The 21,198-nt window shown below is 50.4% G+C and overlaps 1 protein-coding gene across 1 annotated transcript in view; it reads left to right on the top strand.

The window, feature by feature from the left end:
• The window catches only part of BCR (BCR activator of RhoGEF and GTPase), a 419,493-nt gene that overhangs the window by 155,018 nt on the left and 243,277 nt on the right, over positions 1-21,198 (top strand). The gene's annotated exons all lie outside the window — the stretch shown is intronic.

Below are 21,198 nucleotides of genomic sequence, written 5' to 3'. Positions count from 1 at the left end.
AGGATAAGCAGGAAAAGTCTCCTCTCTTAAAAGAGAAGGCAGTCCCCCCTTAAGGAGTCATCGGATAACTATGAGTGGTCTTCAGTATACAGATTCATGAGGTCTCAACTGAATACTATGTGTGTGTGGTCTTCTCTTCAGTACATGTACACTGGGGCACATCAGAGCTAGTATAAGACTGTGTGGTTTCTTCTATATATATTCAGGAGGTCTTGTCAGAGCATTCTGGGCAAATCACTTAATATCCTCGTGGCTAATCAAAAGTAAAAAAAGGAAATACTGACCCAAACATAGAGGGGGTGCTAAGTACACATTGTCCAGCTGAAAAATGGGTTATGAAATGGATCATAGTCTCACTTACATGACTAGCCAGTGTAATGTCATTAAATGAGACTGTTTTCTGGGGAAGTAATTTCATGTCAAACGCAGCAATTCGGTAAGCAGGTCATACAAGAATCATCTTAAACTCTTGGGACGCCATCAAGTGTCTAGAGAATTATATGGTGTGATTCATCAAGCAGGTTAGAGAATTGATCCCATGGGCAGAGTCCAGTGGTAGTTCCTAACTAGCTGCTTTTGTATTGAAACATAATGATGGATTTCCTGGCAACCCCCACAACATAAAGGTCATTAAAGAGGGTTAGGTTGGGGAACAGTGGCTTACAGAAACCAGGCATTCAAGCTGTTGGATTGTAGAGAGTGATGGAGACTTTTTCCCATTCTTGCGCATATGTCTTGCTTTTGAGTTTGTCAGGTGGCATCCTTTTGGAGAAGGTCCTGGATGTCATGTTGAAATCACCAATATAAACGGAGCTGTGCTTTTCGAGCTGAGGGCGCTTGGAACTAGAGAAGTTTAGTTGAAGGTATTTAGCATACTCCCTTACCAGTTCAGCAGCAGAGCATCTTCCAGGGATCCTTGACCCCAGACCATCGTAAGTAGAAAAGCAGTCGCGTTTAGCATTTTGTGACTTGCAAACATGTTGATGTATAGTTGAACCCAGGCCACGAGGAAGGAATGGTGAGGCTGTTTGTGCTTGAGTTTCCTAACAGTGAGAAAAACCAGGAGCATGTGTTGGTAAGTGTTCCAGTGTCAACAATCGTGCCATGGTGATTGAACGCCCCCCCGCCCCCTTTTGTTTCTGTCAAAGAAGAGAGCTATGGTGTAGATGTGTATCCTAAGCACCTTGGGCCTGACCATACAGGACTGTCCATACAGGTTTAAACTCCAACCTGCTTTGTAGGAATGGCTCACATCAGTCCCAAAATGCATTTAAGTTCACCTGGCTGTAATTGGAAGAGGCCATTGCAACAGAGTTCTGCAAAGGCGGTAGGTGAAAATGAGACGCAGTCAACATGTTTGGAACAGGCGCCCAAGGTTTCAGAGACTGTATCAGAGTTGTGTTGATTGGGCTGTCCTTGAACTGGCCGTCAAGCATCTGAAACCACTGTTGCACCCATTGAACTGTGGGGTATTGTATGCATCTCTGTGTGTGAGCAAATCCCATGTACACTTCAACCCCAGAAGCCTCTGAATCACCGGGCAGCCAAGAACCTGCGTTCTAGTATCTACTTGAGAAATGTTACTGTCTCCTAGGGAGGGAAATTTGCCACCCCCTGACTTGAATTGACGTCATGAACTGAATCTTTCTTGATAGTGCCAGAGAGTGGCAAGTTCACTGAGAACACCCAATCAAAGAGGGTCCTAAGAGTTGGCACTGGATCAGATAATGGCCATAGCAAGCGCTTGTCCAGTTAGTTGGCAATGGACCGCTTCTAGCCACAGACCAGCACTGCTGGAGTTTGAATATTTATAAATACATTTGTGATTGCTTTGAGACCCAAAGGCAGCATTCAGACCTAGTAATGGTGATTCCTCAGATTGGAAGAGAGGAACTGTTGGAAAACGAGGCAGTATCTGTGAGGCCTGCACAAATAACATGACTACATTTGTCCTTCACTGGGAACCAAACACAAATTTGTAGCGCCTGACTCTCAGAGGGCAGCGTTGCAGAGCAGTCTGAGGCTTACTCAAGGGAGGTGGTGCGGGCTAGTAATCGCCATTTGCAGGTGCGCAAAAATGACACTCAATAATTGATTGTCCAGTCTTTACTTTGCTTTATAAAAGTAAGAGTACATTTATTAAACACACACACTACTCGATACTTTGCACCAATTTACAAATATACATAAGCTGTTGGAATTACTTTGTGACATTGCATAACATCTCTACCCCTCCCGTGGAGGGGGGGGGGGGGTCTAGTACCACCACTCCCATGTATGCACATCATCTTGCCCCCAATGCCATTAGTTGAACATAACCTGGGGCGTGGGCCCTGCGCACTGGCACCCTCCCAGTGGCGACCCACCCCATTACCTACCCAAGCATTAAAAATGGGTACACCTGCCTTGGTGACACATGACCTTGACTGAGTATCTCCTACTGACCATAAGGTATGCACCTCTATATCTTAAGGGCTAGCAGTCTGGGGTCTTCACCTAAGTGCAGCAGCAAGAATACATGTTTAAGCACACTTTAGAACGACAGTACTCAGCACATTTGTGGATCATTAGAATGTATTGCAATTACAGTCCTAAAGGCATCACAGATGAAATCACAGGATTACATGTACAGCCAGACACCCTAGCAGGAAATTCTGGCCACATAACCCCACTTTGCTTTTGACATCACATTACACCAGTACTTCACATTGAACAGGTGAACTTCAGTTCCTCTAAAAGAAATATCCATTAGTAAATGCATTTCAGTGCAATTACACCTCTTCACCTCCAGGGGATGCCCTTCTCCAGACATCCGCACCTCAGCCCTTCACTCCTTGATGAAATTGTCAAAACACCCTCAGCTGAAGAACAAGTAGTCCCAGCCCAGAAGATATTAATTGCTGGCTGAGCCCTTGAGGGGTTATTCCTTTCGAATCCCCAGGACACCTAGGGTGACTTGTCTCTTCATGCTGGGGGGGGGGGGGGGAGAGACTGCGTTTCTCCAGCAGCGCCCCCCAGCACCTTTTCACCATTGAGGGCGACCCCCCTCCTCTGGGGCCACCAGGCACCGAAAACGCTGCAATTCCAGATGCCTTGCAAGGCATTTTGGGGTGCTTCATGCTCCGCTTTATGAATATTTGATGAGCGGCTCTCCCGCTGTGCCGGGGAGAGCCGCGGAGTGCTGCCTGTGGCTTCGCCGCATCATCCGGCCTCGTTGGGGGGCTCGGTCCCACCCGGACCCCCAGGTAAGTTCTACGGCTCGGGGAGCCCACCCCCGGCCTAGCCCATTCTCAGGGGCCTGGTCCCACCCAGGCCCCTTTCCTCTTCTTTCGGGGTCCTGGTCCCACCCGGGACCCCCGCATGCCTTCCTGGTGGAGGGCAGCTTGGGGAGCCCACCCCTGGCTGCCCCCGCCGACTCCCCACACGGCCTGCACCCTGTGGTGCATACGCGGCAGCCGGAGACTTCTGTGCCGCCGGAGCGGGCAGACACGGAGGTGGCCTCCCTGGCCACGGGTCGGGTGCAACGGCACTCCCGCCGGGGCCTGGGGTCCTGGGCCCCTTGGGCAACTTCACGGGGAGCGCTCCGGCGCTCCCCGACGCATCTGCGGTGGCCAGGGTGGGCTCCTGGCACCCTGCGTGAGCCTCTTCTTGGTCTTCGGGGGATGGGGTCCCGAGCCCCTTTCCTGCACATCCGCGATGGCGCTTCCCGACTTGATCTTCGGTGGGCGCCAGGGTGGGCTCCTGGCACCCCATGGGGCACCTTCACGGAGAGTGCGTCGGCGCTTCCCGGCTTCCATCTTCGCGGGGGGGGGCCAAAGGCGCTCCCCTGCCTCCATCATCGGTGGGGGTCAGGGTGGGCTCCTGGCCCCCTCTTGGGCACTTCCATGGGGAGCGCGACGGCGCTCCCCAGTTTCCTTTTTTCTGGGGGCAGCCCATGGGACCTGACCAATCCCGGGGGTATCTCTGAGACCGGCGGCGGAGCCCCACGCGCTTCGTCATCGGTCTTCTTGGAGGTCAAAGGTCGCGTACCTTCTGGGGGGCATATCTCAGCCCCCAGGGGTCCGATCTTCTCCAGTTTCGCGTCTTCTTGCTCCTGGTGGCGCTCCTCAGCCACTGGGAGCACGCTCCTTCGCCATCCGGGTCTCCAAGAGGGTGGATTCAGCAGGGAGCTGTCTTCACTGGCTCCCTGTGCCAGCCTTTCGCCTGGCTCTCCTCCTTTGCCTCTCTTCTTCCTGCGCAGAGGCCACTGCTTCTGCGCACTGGTCCTGGGCTCTTCTTCTGGTGCTGATAGGGTCCTGGGGGCAGTCAGGGGGTCTCTCCTTCCAACTGCCCATTGAGCCAGGCTACAGCACCTTCAGCCTCAGCAGACCACACCCCAGAGAGAGCTTCTCTTCCTGTGCAAGCACTTTTTAAAAGTTGAGTTGGGGCTGGCAGGAAGTCTCTGTTGGTCCTATCAAACAGCGACACATCACTTCCCTGCCCCTGCTCCCTCCTTCTTGTCCAGCCTCTGGGCTTGTTCAAAATGGCGTCGTCCAGGGTCTCTGGCCACATGTCTCGGAAGCCCCTTCCCCCCACGCTGCCTTCCCTCCTTGGTGCAGCCTGGTGCCTGGCACCCAGTGACAGCTGCTAATGGATGAGCCTGTAGCCCCACCCATCTTCTCTTCGTGGAGAGGAGGCCCTAGCTTGTGGAAGAAAGGTTATCAATCCATCCAGCTGAGGTCAGCCCTCAGCCTGGGTCTGGTCATGGCTGGCTCAGAGAAAAATGACAGTTCTGGATGACCCAAAAGCAGTACAAATATGACTTTGGACTCTGCAGAATACTTCTTTTCACATCCGCTACAGTGGACTTAAGTGCGTGTCTGGAATCTGTAGGCCTAATGGATGTTAATCTAGCCCATGGGCTCCACATTCCCATAGGGGAATAAGGAAGTAAAAAAACAGTAAGACACACTGACTTTCCCTGGCATGTTTCTTTCCAGTGTATAAAGCCTATTCCATGTCACCACCCAATACTGCATAAGTCCTGCCACACCATTCACTTTGTAGCTGCTCCTGGACTGCGCACGCTAGGAATCTCCCCTGGGCAGCCCGTACACATGTGCACACGCATGTACACATGTGTCTGCATGTAACCAGTCCGGTGTCCCTTACTCCAGCTGCTGCGCAGTGGCCTGGTCAAGCCAGGGGGACACCAGTAAAATCCCCATGCAGTCTCTTACATCCTGAGTTCACTGTGGGTGAGTCCCACCTTATGAGGCTCCCCCACAGTAAAAGCTCAAATTAGGTGCTCAAAAGGCGAAATATCCAGGCGGCCCATAGTGTCAGAACCACCTTCTAACAGGAACTCTCTTTGATCTTGATGAACAAGCACATAGAAGCATACGTCTCCCTAGTCTACAAAGCACAACCAGTCATCTGTATATCCGATGCTAAAACCCATTCCAGAATTGGTATCTTAATCCTTCTGGACTGGGTTGTGAGGGGATGTAAGGAGTGCATGGGTTTAGAGGAGGACCATCGCCCTTTTTAGGTCGAGGGACCATCCGGTCTGCCGAAGGCAGAACCAGAAGTCCGGAGATTTAAGGTTTTGGAGAAGAGGGGCTTGAACCCGCCCCTCTTCTCCCCTCTTCTCCATTGGCTGGCCTCTTGAATGCTGGCCAGCCATTGGAGAAGAGGTTTGTCTCTCCGAACAAGCCCCGTCCTTTTCGGATTCGGGGGCGTGTTTTTTGCTACTTTTCTGATTATCTCCTCCAGCCAATGGCAAGAGGAGAGAAAAAGAAAAACACGCCCTGAATCCGAAACCGCCGCTGCCTTTCTCCGAGGCATTTCTGCTTCGCCTTGGAGAAAGGCGGCGGGGTTTCAGGCTGCCTGCCCCCTGTTTAAACCACTGTCTGCATCATGTGATGCCCCCTCCGCCTACACTCGCCCCTGCTCTTCATGCCAGCCGTGACTAAATACACACGTAGAACAAATGTGCAGCGGGTGAGCCGTGTTTGAATAAGTGTGCACTTTCTGCGTACGTAATGAAATCGCTGTAACTACGGAGTATGTAGATAGGCCTATTATTCAACGTGCACCACGTAGGAGGCAGTGTATCGTTCTTCGCCTCTAGGCTGCCTCTCCACGGGACCCGCTCAGGGGGGGAGGGGCCCAGTGTCGGCCCCAGAGAGGTCACATAAATGCATTTGAGGGCAGTGGTGGGCGTGCACACCTGGAGCCGGACCCCTCCCCTCTCACCCCGCTGGAGCGGGGGCCCAGAGATCAGCGGACCAGCCCACCAAGGACCGCGCTCTGCTTGGGTCACCTCGGGGTAAGTATGCGCAGGTGCACGCAGTGGAGGCGTGCAGGCCAAGTAAACAGGCCGAAAGCGAGGCACATAGCACATACTGCCGCCGGCCTTGTGATGCGTGTTACTGCCTTTGTTTACAGGCGAATTGTTACTATCCACGGGGAAGTATAGTCGTTCGCTCAGTATAGCGTGTGCACCCCGAGCCTGGCTCCTTAAGTGCACCATGGATGTTTTCTTGACTAGTGAGCTTGAGATGTGTATAGTGCATTTCCACGACTCCCAGGCCTTCAGCCTTTCCCATGCACTGCGTTTTAGATTTTACTCCCTCGATGTTTGCAGCCCTCGAGGCAAGGAAAACCACTCAAGCCATACCATTGTTATCCGTTTGAGTTGGAAGTCATCCAATGAGGGGGTCCTTCCCCACTTACGCTTTTTTCTTCGGTACTCATGCAAAGGTTACAACTTAACGCAAACTGCGCAGGGACATTAACCATAAATTCACTGTGGGATTTCCAACTTGTCTCAGGACGAGAAAACTGATTTTCATGCATATATTGAAGACTTCATCTCTATCTACCGTTAATAAAGGCCACGGTACGGAGTTACATTTGCCCATGTTTTGAAAGGGTGGGCGGGGAGGTAGATTCAGGTGGGCGGCTGGAGGTTGCAGGGATTGGAAGGCAGGCAGAGAAAAGCGTGGGTGGCCACGAGCTTTATATCTGGTTGTGGTGGCGCGCGAGTGGCTTCCAGAAAGGCAGGTAAAGAAGTAAAATGGGGAGAAAAGTAGGCCAGCCTTCGGGGAGGTTTGTAGACATTGAGCATTCAACAGTCATGGCAGACAGAAAATGGCAGGGGGTGTGCAGAAGAGGCATGATGGGGCGCGGCAGGCAAACGACAGGGCGAGTTATGGAAACTTGGGGGAAGCAGATTGGGAGAGAGGCAAGCAGATCGAGAAAGAAAGAAACGCGAAGACAGTTTGGAATTGACAGCCTATTTTTCACCCCCTGGTTAGCTCTATAGAATTGGTGTTTGCACTCTCAACGAAACATATGGTGCCCAAACTGTAATTGGTTACGCCACTTGTTTAGCGGTACCGCTAGACGCCTCTGTACAAACTGCTCTCCGGTTTGTTTTGACACGAGCGGGGAGTGCTGGCCGTTATCTTTCGTATGGTAATGAAACGCACACAGACGGAAGTTGGGGTAAGCTTAAAATATTGTTGGCTCCGCCAAAGAGTTTTCGATCTTTTGTTCACTGCCGCCCAGTGTTAGTTAGCAAGACGCGGTAGGAGGGCTTTATGCAAAATCACGCACTCCATTAAGTGGCCTGGGGAGAAAGCGCCTAGACATAGAAAATCACATGGTGCACAGACACAGCAGCGCGCGAGCAACCACACATACTCTTGGTATTCTGGAAGCATGTGGTATACAAAATCCATTATTGGGTCGCACAAAATTATATATGCAGTGTTGGAAAGTTGAAATAGAGCCCCGACGCTTGTACAGCATCAGAATTCGGACAACTGTCTTTTCTCTAATTTTTGTTATTTATTGTGCACACGGAGATGCCAGTGGCGAGACCTATTGTATTTTATCACACGGGGGAGTATTGTTTTGTACCTCGTTATATGGCATTGGAAGCGTGTATGTGCAGCGCGGACAGTCCTTTATTATAGGCTTGTTATTGCTGATGGTTTGTAGAGCGTTTTTCATTACAGTTACAAAGGCATGCTTGGGTGAGAGCCTACATCGCACTGTCAACACCTTTGTTCCTTAAATATGTGTAGATAGAGTGCTACAGAGACGCCGCCAAATCTATTTACTGAATGCAATATCTTGATTGACCTGGGGGAAGGTGAAAGCTGCCTTATAGAACACGCATTTCAATGCAATAGGTCTCTCATGTTCGAGAGTTTAAGCTATTGTCATTGTAAATGGCAATGCCTTTTATTTATCGTTTTTGATAAATAACACCTAAATAAAAGGTGTTGTCATTTACAATGCCAATAGCTCAAACTCTTGTAAATGCAAGATTTTTTTTTTTTTATATAAAGCGTCCGCCATTGTCCCGGGCTGCTTGGAGAGTGAAAGCGCGCATGGCACGCCGTCTGTTGCAGGAAAGCATGTCGTACCTGCAGTAGAAGAAACTCATTAAAGAAAATAGTGCTTACAGACCAAGTAAGACATACCGTGTAACAACAGAAGGTTACACATGAAAGGAATCCGGTACTAAGGAGGGACTAACAAGCCTGTTAACAAATCAGAAGCCGCCTGTAGACTAATCAGAAGCCAGCATTTACAGAGGACCATGAGACAAGCCAATTAAAAATATGGGTGGGGAGTGGGCGGAGCTTCAAGTCCATACTCCAATACAGCTTGCCTTGCAGACACTGACAAAGTGCACACATCAAAGCTAACCTTTGGCATTGGTTTTTATAGGGCGTTGGCTTGGTCTAATGCGAATGTGCAGATGATTGGTGGTATTTCACTCTTTTTAGCACGTTTATGGGGCTGTAACCTCCAACTATTTTTTTTTAATCTTAAATATAGATGAGCATATCTGCACCTGCATAGCTTACAGGGAAGCTATGTTAAAGGCGAGCATTCAGAACTCTGCGCCTATCTTTTTTCATTTTATAGGTTGAAACATGAATTGTAAGAGGGACATCACCCACACGGTCTTATAAGGGATTGCAGAAACTCACTTTGACACTTGTGTGTCACAAAATCTCACTGTACACAAGGTGGATGATCATAGCGCTGTAGTGGGCATGCTCCCAGGAGGTTGTGTGTGTGGGTGGCTCTATTTGTGTGTGGCTCTGTGTGTGGGTGCAAATGCAATAGGTCTCGCATTTGAGAGTGATTAAGCGATTGACATTGTAAATAACAATGCCGTTTCTTTAAATGTTTTAAAAACAAAAAAACAAAAATAATGTCATGAGCAATGCCAATAGCTCCAACTTTTTACAATGCCGAGACCGTTGCATTGTAAATGCTTGTTCTATAGTGGGAAGAAGAAGAAGTAATAGCACTTCCACTTCGTGGAGGGCAGCTTAGACACATTAGCCCGTGAGAACGTCTGCATCTCCTCCAGACTAGAGGTGCCTGCGACACTTACTGTGGCAGACCTAGGTACGAGGGTGGGGGATGCAGACGTTGCAGAGTCTTACACTTCCTGGACACTAAAAGCTAACAGGAGGCATTAGTACCCTGGGTCTGGTGATGGTGGAGGGCAAGCCGCCCTCTCACTTTGGGTGGTGTGCATCCCCTGCAGTGCAGTAGAAGGTACCATCTGAGCCACAGGAATGCAGTTAGGACACGAGGCATGGAGGACTGGTTTGGTTCCCCCTTGCTGAATAATTTCCTCTCAAACCCATGAGGGTGGTGCAGAGAAAGAGTAGGTGCTGGCTGGAAGCTTGGGCCAAACAGTGCAAGTTACCTTGAAAGAACGTAGTCGCTCTCTTGTCTTTAGCTCAGTAATTTGGCCATGGCCGTGCCAGTTTTCTACTGCTAGAATGTTTGAACCACTTGATGTTGCATAAGCAGACGGTGCAACCTGCAGTGGTACCTATGAGGCTCCTTACAGTGTACAACCCTTACTTTGAGTGTCTGTGCATGTTCCACCAAAGCCAGTGTATCTAGATTAGATTCCTCAGAAGTATCCAGGTTGGTATACCCTGTACGCATCCTGAGGCCATGCACTAGAGTACCAGAGGTTTTTAAGGATTCTGTTTGCTTGGGTTTGCTGCTTGAGGCCTTTCTACTACCCTCTTTTTATCTCTCTTGCTGTGGAACCTGCTCACAGAAGGAGCAGGATGAAGGAGTAGGTAAAGTAGCACACTCCGACCTAGCGCTTTGCAATCTGTCATACAAATCAGCGCAGTTGGGGGTCCCTTTTACAAACAAGTGACAAGGGTGCGCACCCAGACGGGATATGGAAATCCACCATGTATACGCATGCATATATGCACAGTACCTGCCAGGCAGGCCTCTGTAGTGCCAGGTTTAAAAGACAGTTACCAGTAAACCAGTGCTCACATGCTGAGAGCAGAAGGAAGTCTGTGGACTAGAAGTAATGGAGTCGTGGTCACACTACCTTTATCTTTGTTTATGGCCTGTACTGGCTAATTACCCAAAGGGTCATTCATGCAAATACATCCTAACAGGTTTATCAAGAAAAAGCCACCTTGTAACCAGAAATTCAGTAATAGTAAGGTGTATTGGTGTGCCCCTAAGACAGTAGGCCCTCACCCTGAAGTTCTATCTCGTCTACTACCCTTAGCTTGAGGACCTTTTGCAGAGATCTTTCTGAGTTTAGCGCTGCTAAGGGCAGAATGTATGAATAAATACAAACCTGAGATTGGATCCAGACCCCAGTGGCTGGGCCAACAGAACATAGAAGAAGTCCTTGCCAGGTTCAACTATCCCATCTCTTGCTGGCATTCAATTGTTCTCATTTTCAGTGGGTGGTTCTTTGCTGGTTGATGCACCGCTATGCTCTCTTGCTGGAATGTGATTGTTTTCTGCTATTATAGGCACCACTTTGCTTTTTTCTTGGCTTTCGAAGCCTCCTGCTGGTATTCGTTTTTTTCTTCTCTTACATAGTGCGTTTCTTTGATGGTTGGGGAGCTGTCTCTGCTGGACTAGAGTGATTGACTGCACTGTTTTGACCTATTCTTTCTATGTGGCTGTTCTGTGATGACATGGAGAATACATACCTGCCAACTTGGAGAATAATCTCACTGTGTGAGGAGGGGTGGGGCCTCGTGCCGAGAAGTACCTACGACTCGTGGTCGAAGTGGGGGAAAAAAAGTAGGGGAACTGTGGGTGGAGAATCAGAGGGCAGGAATAACCCGTGGACTGGGTCAATGGGCGGAGTCAGAGGTGTGGCCAGAAAGAGCAAAACATCCCAGTTTTTAGTATTTGCTTGGTATTTCACTGACCAGTTGCAACTTATTACATTATTAATTCAACCAATGGATAGACGTTTATTAAAGGTTGAATGAGTTATTCATGTTAAAATGTACTCGCAAAGTGGGATACGTTTCCAATCACAGAATGTCCCAAATACACCTAAAAGTGGAAGTACAAGCCATTTGTCTCCGAGCCATGCAGTTTCTGTCATCAGCACTTCTCCTCCCTTTTTCCACATGAGCAGTTCAAACATGAATAACAAAATATCCTAGTTTGCAAATGTTTTCCACCTAATTATGGTTCTGCCATATTTGCCACATAATACATCATCTGCTGCATAATCTGATGATTTTAACTAATAGATTGTTTGTAGCTCAAATGGATCATACGTTACTAAAAAATCTGACTTGTGTTGCTGCGACGTGGAGGGCCCTTTGCGAAGGTTGCCTGGTGACCCTTCTCACTGCTGCATTTGACTGTTACACTGGTACTAATGAAGCAAAATATTTGCAGAGACTTTCAGTATGTATAAAAATTCTAAATAATAAAGTATCAGAAAATATACCGCATTACACTGCAGCCTTTTTGTGTGCTGCATAATTCAGTCAACACTGGCATAATATTGTTCTCTCTTGCTGCACATGTTAAAAGTGCTTATGCATGGAGCACAGAGGCTGTGAAGTTTGCGAACTTAGTTTAGTGTGCGTGCAAATCCTGCATTGCCAATCCATGGTGAGTTGCAGTAGTACTGCTGAAACAAGGCCAATTGAGATACCAATGGGCAGGCGGACTGGCCTCAAGGGTCCTGTGTCCTCCGTGACAGAGTCACTGTCGCTCTGGGGTGTGTTGCTTTGTAAGCCTGCCCACAAGACTGGAGGTGATCTTCATCATGAATTGTGATGGACAGGCCTTCAAGGGTAACCCACACTTGCCACTAGTAGGGTCCACCTGCTGGTGCTAGGACACCATGGCTCCTACAGTCTACCTGGGCTTTCTAAGGTCAAGCATGAGAATGTGCTCCCTCAGGAGAGTGGTTTGATGGAGTGGTCATGAAGGCTGAACGTGGTTCCCCAGTTGCAAATTCTGCTGATCTAGCCATAGTGCCACATCCTCTCTTCCACTAAACACCATACCACCCCACTGAGAGAAACTCGCACTGCCTTCAGCTATAACCCAATTGTGCTGTGCTATCAACACCTGGATGCGGCTCAATTCAAATTATGCACTAGACGAGTAATATACTGCCTGAAAAAAAGTAATAACATCTTGGAAAAAGCAATTACTCACAGGGAATGCAAGATTAAGTAAAGCATGTGAAATGTAAGTAGGAACAATGTGGTCTTAACAGGGCTCAGCGAGTAGAAATACTTTATGCCCTATGGTGCCATAGAGGTAAAAAAATTACATAATCTCTTCCAACACCCACAAAAATGTCAGCTTTGCTTGACAACCTCGGTGCGTCCAACATGCACAAAAAGACCAACTCTGCTAAGAAACAATTCAATATTAAAGAAGATTAGTGCCAACTCTCGCTTGTGATTCACAACAGTACAAGTCATCCAGGCCACCATGACTATCCCATAAAGAAACACTAGTGCACAAGCAGACTAACTTTGTTCAGAAGCTCTACATTATTAGCCCTGGTTAGTGCAGACACTCGTGTCTGGCTCAAATCCACCCAGCAATCATGATAGTCCCAAACACAAACACAGTAGGTCTCAACCATAGCATATATGCACTGATCCAGAGGGCTATTAAATACCCATCAACTTCTGTTTCTAAAAGCACTAGAACATGACTGAAATATGTCCCCTTGCAAGTAAACCCTGAAATGCTGATAAAGTCCTTCTTTACAAGCCTGAACATGAAAGAATACACTCTTCAACAATAACCTTTAAGCAAGGAATAATACATTCCAATTAGATCTCACCATGAGATAGACTTTAAATATCCAAGGGGGCTGCAGACACAATCTCGTCATTAAACTCAGAAATGTCACCATCTTCTTCCACAATCATGATGATTCAGGGAAATGATCACTATCTGCTGGCCTTCAGTGACATTTTTCAGAACTTAAAAAAGTGAATACTAACCACAGTGAAAATGCCCTCAGCCCGTAAACAGATGCCACCCACAGGTGACGCCCACCCTGTACTATTGCTTCCCATCAATCCACTAGCCCCCAAACCACCTAAACTCAGGGAAAGGCCTGCCACCTCCTAGCAGTGCAGCTGACCATAATGCAACTGATAATCCCAGCCCTTTTATAAAAATGCACCTCATTAACACTCCCGCTCCCTTGATGCAGACATCTTATGTTCATCCTACTGCCTCACGTTGAACTCAGAGACATCGTTTAGTGACAGCTTCTCTACTTACCTTGATGATCTCCTCTTCCCAGACTACAAAACCATTTAATAGATCTGATAACGTAAGACAAGAAGAAAGATTGCCCTAACCAATGCCACTAACCTGAACTGCCCTATCATTCGCTGTTTGAATACATAGTATCTTGTGTCTCCATCCACCCCATGTTCTCTCCCAATGTCTCAGTAGTCTACCTCACACAGCCACAATCCCTAATTCCTGTAGGAACTCCTGGACGTCGCAATCCATTTTCAAAATGAGATCAATAAATGTTATCCCGCCCACCAGAACCTACAAACCGTCCCTACTACATTCACCCCCTTTGAACCACCAGAGACCTATGAGGTGCTGAGCCTGTCTGTCAAAATAAAAGCATCCAATTCACCTGTGGAGCCATGGACCGCTGAGCGCCTCCTCCCTTTCATTGACTTTGATACAACAAACATTTCAAATGCGTTATTCCACACATCAGGGGTGCCCCCACTCCTTCCCGACGCATACTGTCATACCCCTCTTGTAAAGAAAAGGGTCCTTTGAAATGACAGGTACCAGCTTCCTTTTCTCACTAGGGTCCTGGAAAAGAGGAGGATGATACAGCTCGGACTGTATGTGGAACTAAACTAGCTCCTCTACCACCGCCGCCAACACTCTGTATCCTCATGGCACATGGAGGCAGCCCTCCCCGATATACGAGAGGAGCGCCTCCTCTCACCGCAAGAATGCGAGAAAAAGTCATTGTGGCATGCCGTGTCAGTATTTCTTCTCTGTTAGGTCTATTGTTATGTACATTGGTATTAGTAAGGCTATTGGCTCCCTTCATGTTCTAGTTCGGAGCTCTGCTGTGCCTGTTTGGTCGCTACCGGTTTTCCTGCTCCTGCGCCCTTGGTGCCCGCAGTGTATCTTCAGCCTACAAATAAAGAACTACAGCACTCTTCGAGAAGCGTCTTCAATACTTTACAGGCATTTGCAGCAAAATGCCTTCCTTCTGTTTTGGATCCATTTCACAGGGAACAAATAAAGGAAAGAGAGGGTAAGAGCCCTTTTTGAAGTCCCGGTTTTCAGCAACTGAGAAGACCGAAAAAGAGGCCATAAGGGGAAGACGTGAGAGAGATGGGGGCAGCTGCCAGGGCAGAGCGGAAACGGACACTGTCCTGGTCTTCCCTGGGCAAGAAGGAAGAGAGAGCCCTTTTCCTTCTCTGCCACACGCCCGTTCTCGAACGAAGGGCCGAACCTTATCTAAAGGCTTTCGCTATTTCTGCCGCCCTGGGACACGTGACTAAAAACAGAAAAGTAGGGGAACGCATTGCACAAAATTAACGAAGTAGGGGCACGCCGTGCCCTTCCGATCCCGCCCACTTCGACCACTGCCTGAGGCACTTTTGAACCACACCTCGCCCCAAGCTCCTTACTCCTAAAACAAAAAATAGCCTGCCGAGGCTGGTGCCGAGGTCCGGGGGTGTTTCACACCCCCTTAAAGGACGCCGGCAGCTCCGAGCCTCGGGAACGAGCTGGAAAACCACTACTTACAGCGGTTTCCAGCTCGATTTCCCTGCCTCCGTGTGATACCGCCTCCGCACCAGGAGACGGCTATCGTGTAACACACGGTGGCACCGTGTGAGTCGGCAGGTAGGAGTACGTTGTTGCTGTTTGCATTGCCTTTACAGTGTTCTGTGGAAATAGAGCTGTGCTTTGTTGATCCACCTCTCTTTTTGATCATTGTTAGTGGCCTCTTGCTTTTTTTTAGGTGTACCTACTGTTCACATCGATTGTTCCCTGTGTGCCCTGCTGTTGCTGCCTTTTGCTCATGTTTGGGTTTTTAGTTGTTCTCTGCTGACATAGGCTCGTGTTTGCGGAGCGGCCCTTTCCTCCTGCTTGCGTTTGATGCCGTGTGAATAGCCTCTTTTGGGCTGCCGTGCCCTTTATGCAGTCACGTTAGTGGCTCGCGCAGGATGGGCGTCCCCTGCAATAACATCATGTGGGTGTTTGCCCATGATCCCAGTTCCGCACCTGCTGCAGGCGCTGGTGCTGCTGCGAACTGGCCCGGGGCGTGGACATCGGCACGCGACGAGCCACGTACAAGCGAAGAGAGGGGCCTCGTGGCCGACGTCGGGCAGAGGGAGAGGCTGAAGGCCTGCCCCCCTGGAAGAGAAGTCGAGGGCCTGCTTTGCCCATATACTTCCATCACAGTGCCGTGCCAGGCCAAGGCCTTTTCAAAGCATGCATTATCGTGCGCCTCGAGGCCCGTCACTGACCAGACCTCTGCACAGATCCAGAATAGTCGTGAAATTGTTCAGGCTGCCGTCGTGTGCAGAGGATGGTGGTGACACAGAGGTCAGCCTGCCGGAGGCCTTGCGATCTGCGTAAACTGGGCGACTTGTGTCCGGGTGAGGGATGCGCAAGGCATGTCTCAGGGCTGGACGTGTGCATTGAAGGATGTATTTCTCAGGGCTGCGTGTGTGCTTAGAGGGGAGTCTGCCTCACGGCTAGGTAAGTGCAGTGAGGGGCAGTCTATCTCAGCGGTGCATGTGTGTGTAGAGGGGAGTCTACCCGTGGGCTAGTTGTGCGCATTGATGGGACAGTCTGTTTCAGCGATGCACGTGTGCATTGAAGGGGCAGTCTGTCTCCGGGCGGGTCGGTGATGTGCACGGAAGGGGCAGTGCCAGGGCTCGAGTCTGGGTACCACGCGGGTGGATGGCGTCCACCCACCTATTTTACCGGGAGCTCGATAAACTGGAGAAAATGGAGCCACACATTCACTCTATTTGGCCTCTCTGGGGCGAGATCGGAGCTCATTCAGAACGCTGCTCACGCGCAATCGCATCTAAGGGGTGAGCGAGGGGAGGCAATGAGTCTGATGGTGCAAGCCACCTTTCGTGATGTCACTTCCTGTCGTGACGTCAGCGTCCCCCCACTTCTTTTTTTAGGACTTGTGGGGCAGTCTGTCTCCGGGGCGGGCCGGTGATCTACATCGAAGGGGCAGTCTGTCTCCAGCCTAGTGATGTCTAAAGAGAGGGCCTCTCTCGGGTGTTCTCATGGGGCTGGGGGCCGATGAGGGACTGTGAGTCATTTGGTGATGATGTGTTTAAAACGAGATATCTGTGCCACCGCAGTCCTTGGTGCTCAGTTGTTGCTCACACGCCACAGCTCCGAACTCGGGTGCCAAAAAGTCACTCTTGGTGTTCAGTCTTTAAATGTGATGACTTTTCTCTTGTGGCCCGCTCCTTCATGCCTCTGGTACACACCTGCCAGATGGTCTCTTCCAGCAGGGCCTACTTCTGCATGTACTGAGGCCCCCCCTCACACCTGGACCCTCCCCAGGTGTGTCTCCTGCTCCATTTTACTTCCCGGCATGCCTCCCGCCCTCCCTCCATCCCTTCCCCATCTGTGTGTCTTGTTTTCGTCTGTCAGATGCCTTCTGACATTGGTGAGTTTTTGCATACTGAGGCGGTAGCCTCATTACTCCACATTCATTTTGAGTTTTTTAGCCGCTGTGTAGGTTGTCTTATTGATGTGTGACGCTTTGTCACAGTTGAGGTTGGATCACAAGGTCTGCGCTGTGATAATCCTCCATCCCCTCCCCTCTCTGGCTGTCCCTTTGTACTCCCACTGCCCCTCCACTCCCCCTTCCACCTTTGCACACCGTCCCTTCCATTTGCTGCTTCTTCTCCGCACTCTTTCCCGCCCCCAATAGTCGCTTACCATATATTTCTCACACTTCTCAGCGCCCCCTTCCTTTCATTGTACTCTTTGATTGTTCCTTCCCCACTTTGTGTCCTCTGCTACCCCTTGCTTTTGACTCTTCCCCAGCGCTTCTGCACCCCCAACCCCCGGCCTCGAACTCTCCCCTTTCATAGCTCCGCTTGGGTGTCCTGGCTCCTCCGTGCAGGCGGCTCACGGCTCGGAGGTTATAAATACTCGCCCCCCCCCCCGCCTCTTCTCCGTCTTTGTGCTCGGCGCAGGGATGGCACGGTTACCGTCTCTGCCCCGCCGTAGACCGAGGCCAGGAGCCGAATCAAGTTTACTTAAAAGCACCAGCAGGGGACGAGAGATGGTGGGCGTCAAGGCCCCTCTGTCAGACTAAAGGGTGGGGTGATCGGTGTGGAGGCAGGGGATCTCTTCTGCTGCTCACTTCCAGCATTTGTTTCGGCAGCAGAGGCGGGGAAAAGCGCCTGCTGTGACAGGTGGTGAACGAGAAGTCACCAAGATGGACATCCATGGCCTTTGATAGGTGTGGAGGCAGGGGTCTTCTCTCGGGTGTGGAGGCAGTGGTCTTATCTATTGGCTGTGAAGGCAGAGGTCTTCTCTATTGGCTGTAGAGGCAGGAGTCTTCTCTCTTGGGCCTGGAGGCAGGAGTCTTCTCTCTTGGGCCTGGAGGCAGGAGTCTTCTCTCTTGGGCCTGGAGGCAGGAGTCTTCTCTCTTGGGCCTGGAGGCAGGAGTCTTCTCTCTTGGGCCTGGAGCCTGGAGGCAGGAGTCTTCTCTCTTGGGCCTGGAGGCAGGAGTCTTCTCTCTTGGGCCTGGAGGCAGGAGTCTTCTCTCTTGGGCCTGGAGTCAGGAGTCTTCTCTCTTGGGCCTGGAGTCAGGAGTCTTCTCTCTTGGGCCTGGAGGCAGGAGTCTTCTCTCTTGGGCCTGGAGGCAGGAGTCTTCTCTCTTGGGCCTGGAGCCTGGAGGCAGGAGTCTTCTCTCTTGGGCCTGGAGCCTGGAGGCAGGAGTCTTCTCTCTTGGACCTGGAGCCTGGAGGCAGGAGTCTTCTCTCTTGGACCTGGAGCCTGGAGGCAGGAGTCTTCTCTCTTGGGCCTGGAGGCAGGAGTCTTCTCTCTTGGGCCTGGAGGCAGGAGTCTTCTCTCTTGGGCCTGGAGGCAGGAGTCTTCTCTCTTGGGCCTGGAGGCAGGAGTCTTCTCTCTTGGGCCTGGAGCCTGGAGGCAGGAGTCTTCTCTCTTGGGCCTGGAGGCAGGAGTCTTCTCTCTTGGGCCTGGAGGCAGGAGTCTTCTCTCTTGGGCCTGGAGGCAGGAGTCTTCTCTCTTGGGCCTGGAGTCAGGAGTCTTCTCTCTTGGGCCTGGAGTCAGGAGTCTTCTCTCTTGGGCCTGGAGGCAGGAGTCTTCTCTCTTGGACCTGGAGCCTGGAGGCAGGAGTCTTCTCTCTTGGGCCTGGAGGCAGGAGTCTTCTCTCTTGGGCCTGGAGGCAGGAGTCTTCTCTCTTGGGCCTGGAGGCAAGAGTCTTCTCTCTTGGGCCTGGAGCCTGGAGGCAGGAGTCTTCTCTCTTGGGCCTGGAGGCAGGAATCTTCTCTCTTGGGCCTGGAGGCAGGGGTCTTCTCTCTTGGGCCTGGAGGCAGGGGTCTTCTCTCTTGGGCCTGGAGGCAGGAGTCTTCTCTCTTGGGCCTGGTGGCAGGCGTCTTCTCTCTTGGGCCTGGAGGCAGGAGTCTTCTCTCTTGGGCCTGGAGGCAGGAGTCTTCTCTCTTGGGCCTGGAGGCAGGGGTCTTCTCTCTTGGGCCTGGAGGCAGGGGTCTTCTCTCTTGGGCCTGGAGGCAGGGGTCTTCCCTGCGGGGTGCGGAGGCAGGGGTCTTCCCTGCGGGGTGCGGAGGCAGGGGTCTTCCCTGCGGGGTGCGGAGGCATGGGTCTTCCCTGCGGGGTGCGGCGGCAGGGGTCTTCCCTGCGGGGTGCGGCGGCAGGGGTCTTACTTTGATCGATGTAGAGATCCTGGTGTTGTCTGATGGGTTTGAAGGCAGAAGTAATCTCTGATGGGTGTGGAGACAGGGCTGTTCATTTAAGGGGGTGTCAAAGTGACTGCAGAATAAGAAAAGTGTTTGATTTGTTTTGAGTTGAGGGATTCCCTGGTTTGGTGTCAAAGCAGGGGGTCCTCCAAGAGGTATCAGGGAGTGGGGTCTTCTTATGGATGTTGAGAGTGCCACCATCTGATGGGTATTGAGACAAATATGTCCTCTGGTGGGCGTTGAGGCAGATGTGCCCTCCGATGGGTGTCGAAGTGTTGGAAAGTAGGGCAGTCAAAATTAGAAAACACACAGAGTACCAGAAGACCCTAGCACCTTGTGTGATCGAAATCTGACCCTGAGGTAATAATAATAATAATAATAATCCACATTTGTAAAGCGCGAACAATCACCCGTAAGGGTCTCTAGGCGCTGGGGGCCGTCGGGAAGATTAAGCAAGCTATTGCCCAGAGTCACATGATGCTGGGCTAATCTGCCGACGGGGATCGAACCGTGATCCCCAGATTCCAGAGTCAGTCGCCCTGGCGCCACACCTCTTCTCTGGGGTAAGGCACTATAGCACAAATAACATGGGGCCCTATATCTGATATTATCCATTGAGACTGGTTTGAGCGACCCGAGCTGCATACAGGAACTCCTGGGTCTGATAAGGTCTCATGTCTTGCTCTAGGAGTTTGTTTACTACTGTGCAGTGTATGGGCAAAAGTGCCAGACAAAATGTTACAGAATTAGGTGTGCTATGCTACGTTTCTCCATTTGCATTGGTGTGTCAGTGAACTGGGTGCAAAACTGGAAACCTCAGCGGGTCTGAGGTTAGGGGGCTAAGAGTCTATATGGAAAGTCATCCATTACCTGAAATAAACAGGGATCCTCCGTAAGTTGGTAGATTTGTCTTGGGTGAGCATTTTTGTTTTTCATAAGTTACAAGTCTGTTTACTGTTAATGTGATCTGGATGGGTCTGGATGTCGTTGTCTGGTGCCACTGGGATACTACTAGGAAGACCAGTTAAGGTCCAAGCACAACTTGGGTTTAAAGTTGATGCAAGCAGACCACCAGTGCAGGGTTTTGGCTAGAACTTTCCTGGCCCACAGTTGAGATTTTCTGTTGGTGTGGTGCTCACAGGATCCACACATCAGCAGTTGGAACTTGGTAAATGGACCCTGGAGTTACAGTTCAGGAGCCAATTCAAAACCACCATCTCTGGAATTGTAAGGACTCCAAGGATTGACCCAGTAGTTATGAAATGAGCTTGACCATCCTCCTCCAACGGGATACCGCTCTTAAGATCTAGGATGAGCTCTGTATCCTCCTTGAGTTGGACATGGGCACCTGCAGCCACTGACACTCTGATTTTGGGATCCGGATTGGGGAGGATGAAGGTGTACCACACGTGTAGGCCTAGAATGCTACCTTTCGGTCTCTGAACTGATTGATGTCCGGATGCTCTGTTGTCACATTCTCTGAATTGGATTGCAAGGTCCTTGGTCCTGCTTTCCATTTTACTTCCTTGAGGTACCTACTTGCATTTCAGGGTTTTGGCCTCTGTTCCTGGATCTGTGTAGATGGAAGCTGTTCCTTTCCTCGAGTCCGCTTCTCATTCTTAGCGGTAGGATGGCTTCTTCCAGGATCCAAGACTTGGTCATGACTTCGAGTAGATACTGCAGCACATGCAGGCCTCTCCTTGACGAATATCGCTCTTGATTGGTGCAACTGAGCCGTTACTTGAAGTCGGACAGTAAACACGTTACTGGATCGGGGTCAATTAAGTGTTTATCCTCCTGTGGTGTCCGTATTGTCAAGCCAGGGGTAAACGAAAGGCAAACTGCCTTTGACATTGAAACACTCCTCCAGTTCAGAATGAGCGCATGTTCCCAGACTTTAGGACTTCCTTCTGTACTTTTG

Source organism: Triturus cristatus, chromosome 11 (genome assembly GCF_964204655.1).
Source record: "Triturus cristatus chromosome 11, aTriCri1.1, whole genome shotgun sequence".
NCBI classification, from domain to species: Eukaryota; Metazoa; Chordata; class Amphibia; order Caudata; family Salamandridae; genus Triturus; species Triturus cristatus.
Note: the sequence above shows the minus strand (reverse complement) of the source record. Positions and strands in the feature narration are given on the sequence as shown.